The sequence below is a fragment of the Lactuca virosa genome, chromosome 2, assembly GCF_052849685.1.
Source record: "Lactuca virosa cultivar CGN04683 chromosome 2, Lactuca_virosa_CGN04683_v6, whole genome shotgun sequence".
Taxonomy (NCBI): Eukaryota; Viridiplantae; Streptophyta; class Magnoliopsida; order Asterales; family Asteraceae; genus Lactuca; species Lactuca virosa.
Genome location: NC_136427.1, coordinates 7,241,293 through 7,250,439, shown reverse-complemented (window position 1 = coordinate 7,250,439; position 9,147 = coordinate 7,241,293). Strand labels below are relative to the sequence as shown.

The 9,147-nt window shown below is 35.1% G+C and overlaps 1 long non-coding RNA gene across 1 annotated transcript; it reads right to left on the bottom strand.

The window, feature by feature from the left end:
* Positions 1–6,024: 6,024 nt before the first annotated feature.
* Positions 6,025–6,904, bottom strand: LOC145156240 (uncharacterized). Its single transcript, XR_013736559.1, has 3 exons — positions 6,834–6,904; positions 6,634–6,698; positions 6,025–6,530 (listed from the first exon to the last, which is right to left on the bottom strand). It is a non-coding gene; the product is annotated as an uncharacterized LOC145156240 (long non-coding RNA).
* Between the last annotated feature and the right edge of the window lie 2,243 nt (positions 6,905–9,147).

Sequence of the window (9,147 nt, the reverse complement as noted above, 5' to 3'; positions counted from 1 at the left end):
GGTTTCTCTCCGATTCATGAAAATGATGGTGAGGAAACACTTTCACTAAGTAGATTTTAGCTAGATAGCAATTGTGATATTTGCATTCTCAAAGTCGTTAGTGGAGCGTGTGTGGTTTACCGGCACACTAACATGGACTTGTGAGAAGTGGCAAAGGTCTAAACAATTGAGACTATGATTACGGCATCCCTTTTCATAGTTCTAAAATTGTTTAGACACACATGTGAGCTATCTAAGAGAGGTGTATGATTTTGATAAAGTTTTATCAAAACAATCTAGTATCAGAAATCTGAACTTTGGTAAGAAAGTCAGCTGATTTTTGAGTACATGTCAAAGCTAGTGGGAGCATAAGTGTTATGCTAATAATCATCATGTTAGTGGGAGCATGATAATTATGACAAAGGTTGCAAGTTAGCAATGTTAGTTATAGAAAACAAAAGTTTCAATTCGTGAGGTTGCAGGGGTTGAAAAAGTTGTTTTGCTATAATTAAGGGAGAGGAAATTATACTTCATTTCAATTCTAAAAGCTTAGATTGAGATTTTAGTCGTATTTAATCAAGGATATATATATGAATTTCATGTTGGAATGGCTCAACATAAGGAAATTCTATATATGGGTCCATTATTTGCGTTCTAAAATTCGATTATGATTACGGCATCCCTTTTCATAATCTGAATTTTGAGAACTTGGCAAATTGAAATGGAAATATTATAGCAAAAGACTGGTTTAGTCTTTATTTGCGTTCTAAAATTCGATTATGATTACGGCATCCCTTTTCATAATCTGAATTTTGAGAACTTGGCAAATTGAAATGGAAATATTATAGCAAAAGACTGGTTTAGTCTTTATGTGAGACATCATGAATCGTGTCCCATATGCTTCGGATATAGGATCGATTACATGTGCTATATTCATCCTTTCTAAAATTTTCCAAATGCCTGGGGCATTATGAAGGGAAAAGGTCTAGAATTGGATATGACTAAAATGATTAAGCAATTGTCGAGGACAATCTAAGGTTTACCAAAGATTGGTTGCTCAAGGACAGTTGGAAGTATAATGTTAATTCTGGAAGGACCATATTGACATAATCTGTAAGGAGTCAACTCTTGTTCAGAAGTGATAGTCAAAATGGAATATGGAAATGTTTCAAAGTTAGAAATTATTCAATCTGTGTAAGATTAGGAAACTTAATGAAAGAAGGATGTTTCCAAGGAGCTGATCTCCTTTGGAATGCTCTGTAATGATTGTTGTCAAGTCTTTCTGACTTTGTGCATAATCATTAAGAGGATCAATGCATATAAGTTTAGAATCTAACAGATTTCAGTAAATGGCATGAATTTGGAATTCTTGCATTTGCAGTAAGGATTTGGGACTGTGAAAAGAGGATCATTGGAGTGATGTTCAATTGATCTATTTTACAAAGTAAAGATCATAGACAAACATAGTATGCATACTTGGTGTATGGCATGACTAGTGTTTAGAAAACATAGTGTACATGCTTGGAGCATGGGACAACTATTGTTTTAAATTCAAGTATAAAGTTGATAAAACCGAAACAATGAATAATGAGTAATCAGTATGGTGATAAATAAAAGTGTTTATTTATATTCATAGGGTTTGATACCATATTTGATTCATTTATTCTTGTGTTTCACTTTGCATGTTTTTGACTTCCAGAATAACTAAGTCGCTCTTCCTGAATGATTAAGTTATTCAAACCATCCACAGTCGGTCATATGTTGGAAGTAGATATGAATCAAGACTGTCATGGGTTGGTTTGTAGAGGTCCAAGTTGGTGGACAAAAGTGGTGCTACAACACTCATGAGTGCTCATAAGTTCTGAGTATTGGATTCAACCCGCGCTCATTTGAATCACTTCATGGATTTTATCACGAGTGATCATGAGACGATAATATCTTATATTCTTCAAACCTAGAGATATGAGTTGTTACTATGAGTTGGTTATACATTGATTGCACGAAAACGCATTGGTAACTCGATGTTATAAAACGTGCCTTTGTGTATGATTCAACAAGTAGTAGAACAAGCCATATGAGTCGAAGTTTATCCATTCCTTTTACCTTCGGGATAAAAGCGATATCTGTGGGCCCCTCGATGATTTAAAGATGATACATGTGAGTGCTTGGCCAAGCCAGGACTGATTTGATTTGTTCAATCAGTCAGTCATCATGAATCGGAAATCGGGAAACAACAAATGGACAGAGAGAATGATTGATAATCCATGTCTCAGTCCATATGATATCTAGAATGGAGGAATATATGATCCCTTATCTAATGGACAAGTCATTGACAAAGGTCAGAGTTCATCGACAAGGTCAGAGTTCGACAGAAGCTTTTGAGAGCTACGATTGCTGATCGGTTCCTGAAGTCATACGCAATAATAGTCTTAGACTTATCCAAGTGGGAGACTGTTGGATTAATGTCTAAGTCCATAACTATAATTGGTAAGACTTGACCCGACCCGGCATGGTCCATTTGGGTTACATGGCATCATGCATTTGGATAGACTATAATGAGAGAAATAACACTTAAGGTTGGTTAATATATTATAAGTTCTAATATATTAATAAGGTTATTTAATTAGTATTGATCAAGAATTAATTTGGAATTAATTAAGTGATCAAAAGGAGACTAATTAAATATATGGGTTGATTGTGTAAATCATTCATTCTTATATATGTGGGCTTGTGATCCAAGATTCCTTATGTTGGACTAAGTCCATGGGGTGACCCATGGATACTCCATGGAGGTTAAAATCCATGGAGCATAAGGAATGGGTAAAGTTATGAGTTACATGGTGTAACCCTAATAGCCACCATATAAAAGAATCTCATGGCTCAAGAAATCGTGCACTAATGTGTGAGTGTGAGGGCTAGACGATTTCAAGGAGTGTTCAAGTTTCTCTCAAGTTATTCCAAGTGTATTTGGTGTTGTGTGAACCATTTGAGGTGTCACACTTGGGGCACTAGGCACTCAAGCTTCATGAAGACATTCTACATCAAAGAGGTATGTATTCTATCTTGTTATATTTATTATTTTGTATGCTAGATTAGGATAATACCTTGGATGTTCATAATTGTATGTATAATAGAGAAAACATAGATCCAAGGTATTTAGGGTTGCATGTACACTTAGGAGTGTTAGAATGCTCATAACCCAACATAATGAACATGCAATAATTATCCAAAGCTCATAAACCCTAGATCTAACATACAATAAATGATTTAACATATGAATTAGGGTTTAGATCTTACCTTACAACAGTTACAAGAGTTCTTTGATCTTCAAGAAGCTTAGTGTCACAAGTGTCACACCTCTAATGGCTCACAAACACCAAGAGCAAGAGAATGACTTATGAGAAGGAGGAGGATGCACCAAAAACGTCCAAGATCTGCAAGGGAACTCTTAGCCATGTTTTTAGGATCCCTAGGGGTCTATTTATACTTGTGTGGGCTGCTAGGGTTTCAAGAGAAACCCTAATTCTCTGCTTAGGCCTTAAGCAACTCATGGAACCTTTCTAGAAGGCCCTTGGACGAAAATTATATAGGTTTCCCATAGATTTCGTCCAATCCCCTTCCCTTTAGGAATCCATAGCCCACAATGCAATTATCTTATAATTACAATATTAGTCCCCCAAGTTTAATTAATCTCTTTTAGCCACAGAATTAATTTCTTAATTAATTCTTGTCTGATATTAATTAAACTATATGATTTCTCTTTTAATATATCATTCATATAATATATTAATAAACCATAATTAACCTCTCTCTTCATAAATCATCCTATCAAGTTGCTATGGTGAAGGCAACCCAAAAGGACCATGCACAACCGGGTCAGGTACATACCAAATATAGTTACAGGCTTAGACACTAATTCAACACTAAAGACAATTGTTACTCCAAGTTATTCCACAACATGCTACTTGCATATTCAAAAATAATATTTTGCATTGATAATTTGGTTACATAAGACTGGATACAAACCGACTATTACAAAGTGTTATATATTACATAACTTCCCAGGATACTATAATTTTATACATACATGAGTGCAAAATACAATAGTTTCAAACTATTCAAAATCTTCTATCAGTATATAATTATAATGGTTGCTTATTGCCTGTAATTGTTAAACATTGAGAGGGGTAAGAGGTGACGCTTAGTGAGTTCAATAATAGATACAATATAACATTATGTCATATATATACTTCAATATGGCAGAAGCAAAGAGGAACAAGGAACAACAAAGGCATATGTGAATCATGTGACAAGCTTTCCATATCAATTAATGATTTGATTCAAAGATATACAATCAATGAGACATAACAATTTCCATACTTGATATACATCAATAAAGCTTCGACCCAAATGGCACAGAAGACATACACTTTCTGATTAAACATTTTGGTAGATTTCAGGCTTTCAGCCCTGTCTAACCTTCTGTCAATGTCATAGAATAGAAGTCATTCTCTTACGAGACATGCTCTACATGGCCAGAGGCTATATACCAATACCATTGTGAATCTAAGTCCTTTCACTGATCACATGGACAAAGGTATAGCTTTGCTATCATAAATAGCAGAAATAATAACAACGGAAAAGCACATAGCACATATAACACATAACATACAATTGTTCCTATATATTGAACTCACCGTGAATTAATCGAGGGTTAAAATACTAATTTGTGCAGCATTTCGTTATAATAAATAGCTTTCTTCTTTGAAAACCTGGAGCTTTATTAAAAATCGGGTCTTGCGAGGGTTGAGCTTCAAACCGAATAGATAAATTTCTCGGGCTCTTCGGGCACTTCGGGGCGCGTTTTGGGTGTTGGGAATGATCACGGGGCTTCGGGGGAAGTTGAAATAGCTAAAAATTGGATTTAGGGTTAAAAAGTGTGAAATTTCCAAAATTACCCGGGAGGTTTCGCACCTCTTATATATAGATGCGAGCCTCGGATCTGAAGCAAGGGGAAGCAAGCACGTGGCTCGCATGCGCGGGGGGGGGGGGGGGGGGGGGGTGGCAGGTGGCGGTGCGAGGGCGAGACACGGGGAAGGCACACGTCGGCTTCTGGTTGGCCGAGCCTTCTGTGCGAGGAGGGTGCGACATGCGTCGGCTGCTGCTTCGGATGAGTCATCTGCATCGGACACGGGGCGAGCTCGCACACGAGGGTGACGTGGCCGAACATTATCCATGCGAAATTTCTTGAAAATTGTGCCCCGAACTTCTAAAATCCATAACATTCGCATACGGGCTCCGTTTTTGACGTTCTTTATATGCACACATAGGCGAGAATATATTCTACAACTTTCGTTTAGGCTTCGTCGGCTAATTTTGACTTTATTTTTAATATTATTATTTTTAACAGACCGGGACAAGAAAATCCGTTAAAAATTCATAACTTCTTCATCCGATGTCCGTTTTCGTCAGTCTTTTTGCCGTTGTACTACTATTGACGAGACCTTCGATTCTCGTTTAGGTTGTGTCGGCTAAATATCGCTCGATCTTTATTTCGAGTTTTTAGTTGTCTACTGCTATTCCGAAACTAACTTAGAAAAATCATAACTTCCTCATACGAAGTCAGATTTGGAAGTACTTTTTATGGAAATTCTCGGTTTAACAGAATACTACGATTTTCATTTAGATCACTAATGCTAAAAAAATAGTTTATCGAAAACTCACTTTTTATGTCATTCGGTGTCGTGCCGGTTTTGTCGCGGATCTTCGATTGGTCATAACTTCTTCGTTATAATTCGGATTTCGATGAGGTTTTCGCCTAAATGTTTCTAACGAAATTATCTACAACTTTCAATAATAAAATTTTACTTATTTCAAATTTTATATTTTCGTTAAATTTCAACATTTGCCTTTTGATTGGAATCTCATAAGACTTCCAATATTTTCCGAGTGATTCTAAACATAGTTTTACTTCATTTTTAGTAAAAAATATCTGTTAGAACTCAATACTCATAATTATATAATATTTCATAATATTATTCACTTTTAAAATTTACAAGACGCGATTTCAAAACGTATATGTTACACTTTTCATCAACTCTGGAACACAAAATATAATTTTATTTTCCTTTCATTTCTCTTTTTTTTTTCTCTCCCTACTTTCTTTCCCCTTATTTTCTTTTGTTATTAAAACTCGGGAATTAGGCGTTAGGATCTTGAATGAGAATCAGAACTAACAACCATTGATACTGAGTTGAAGTAATTCAAAGAAGGCAGAACATTCTCCCTATAGAAGGAATCCATTGGTTAAGATCAATAACAACACTGCTGGATCCGATCAACCAAAAAAACCCAGCACCACCACGAGAGAGAGAGAGAGAGAGAGAGAGAGAGAGAGAGAGAGAGAGAGAGAGAGAGAGAGAGAGAGAGAGAGAGAGAGAGAGAGAGAGAGAGAGAGAGAGAGAGAGAGAGAGAGAGAGAGAGAGAGATTTCCTCTATTGATGAGATTATCGAGTGAACATTGTGGGGAATTCCTTTGTTGCTTCTTGAAACTGCACAAAAGTGAAAACCATAACGATCATCGATGTGAAGAAGACAACTTAAAAAACCATTTTTATTGGATCTGGAATCTGAGTTGGTATTAGTATCACTAACCTCATCTCCTACAACCCTAGTATCCAGAAATACCAGAATCTTTTCAAACACCTCTTCGATTAAATCTAGAAATTAACATGAAAGCTTATGATTGTGAGTTTGAATACTCTAATCTTCCAAACTAAACAAAATCCAAACAGGTTCGAGAAAATTCCAATTAGTTGAATCAAAATAACTAAAATAATTGAAATTAGGCAAACCTAGAGCAAAAAAATAATCCATGTAGTCTGACCAAAACAAATCCGACAGACTAACCAAAAAATGAAGAAACTTTTTTGTGTGCAAAAAGTATATAGAGCACATGGAGATTTTTGATATGATTTATAAAGAAACAAGTAAATTTACAGTAATTGTCCCTTGACTATTTTTTGATTTGCATATTTCTATCATTTAATAAGCTTTTATTGATTTATGTCCCTAAAATGACAAATATGCCCTTACATGATAAGCATATGACAAACTTAACTTCATTGATTTGTGTCCCTAAAATGACAAATATAAACTCACATGAAGAACATATGACAAATTTAACTGGAGAAAAATAACAACAATTAACACGGAAGATTAAATCTACATAGAACTTTCAATTTTGGACTCACTATGCGATAAAAAAAAAATTTGAACTTAAAATTTACTTTATTTTTTGATAAACCAATTTTACAATTTACTCTATATTTAATAACCGGGTGCAAGAATAAATTCACCTATTTTAAATATAATAATTCACAACGACCCAAACAACCCACATTCTTTTCAACACAAGTGCAATGGCAAAAACCTAAGTCGCTTTCCTGGTGGATGAAAGCTAACGGAAAGCTTCAAAAGACTAGACTATTAGCAATGATAAACTTGACTTGGGTCAACCACGACTTGGTATTATATGCATAAAGACAAAAACGCTTGATTTTTCGTTGTTTTCTATATAATACAGTTGTAGATGTTATCATCTTGAAGTATAAACGAACATTCATAATTCATGGTTTCAGCTTCCCATGGTTCATCCAGAGATTGCCTCTGCATAACTGTGAGTTATCAACTCTTTATCTACACTGTGCTACCTTCGGTTTGTAAGCTCATGCTTCAGTGTTTCTGTTCACCCGTTTTCTAGTTTTTTTTTTACCGATTTTCTTGTCTAAATGGTAGACTTCAGCTTTCCCCATGTGCGGAATTTCGGTTATCTGCTGGTTTAGGCAGACCGAGAGCAAAAAAATAATCGATGTAATTTTCTGGAACCCATCTGGTTTAGTTTAAGCCTTTTAAGGCATCTATCACCCACTGCTCTATATCATGATACACCTGTTAGTCTGGTCTTAATGTTGAGTATAAGCATGATAGCCAACTACTTTTGATCCAAACAAAATTCAATCTATAGGTTTGATTTCAAGTCACTCTGTGTTTCGTTTCAATTACTTATTTTCAGAATAGGTTTAGAGTTGTTTTTTACTTGCATCCACCACAAGTTCCCTTTCTTTTGTTCTCTTCATTGTTTACTTGTAGTAAAAGTGTGACCCTAGTGCATCAAGAGCCTGTGGCTTTTAAAGAACTGAGTAGAAAAGCCCAAAAGACATTATTCTTAATTTTACAAGTACTGGTTAATTTCTGTGACTCTTGAAACATGACTCAGGTTTTATTTTGTCCAGATGTCAACTCAATGGATCGATACAATATATACTGGAGGTCTGGAGCTAATCGAACATGTTATGCAATTTAGACCTCAAACAGTAAGTTAAGTGCACTTTTACAAGCTTTTAAAATTTTTAATTAAGTAGCTTGAAAATCCACAAACATATACTCTGCATCCTACTTCTAATTCAACAACCCTTCTTACCTTACACCTGTCCCACCAAATATTTCAATGGTTGATCACACAAAATTTGATGCATGTTTTCAACAATATATAAAGTGTGTTACAACTTACATGTCATAAAAAAATGGAACCATAAAACAATCATGTGGATCATAAGTAGTAACTAACATAGTAGAGGTTGGTCAGTATCTGAAACATGGGTCTCTAGAGCAGTAGAGCACGTACACACACCCGATGAAGGTCCACCTAGTGTGGGCTCTAATATTGGGTGTTAGATTTTCACCTCACTTACTTACATTGTTACAACTAATTATGTGTGAAATTGCTCTCTCCTTGAGTCATAAAACAGTCTCTTTGCAAAAATGAAATTGGAAAGGTGTTGTACATGAACTATATTCCTAGATATAACTTTGAAAAGATTGAACCTGTATCACCCACTATAACATTACACATTCATGACTTTTTCACTTACGCAAGACATATTTAGAAACCCAAGAGTAAAAATTTCTGAAAGAACATTATTATTATACAAGAAAATTTTGAACAAAAAAATATGAAAATGGGATAATTAATGTACAGACAATGAATGTGTGCCAACTTAGGCAGAAAGGCACAACTTTTTCAATTACGAAAATAGAAAACAAACAAATAGAATTGTTAATCTACATAAGTATTAAAGCAAATGAAATGCTAATCCCAAGTTATGC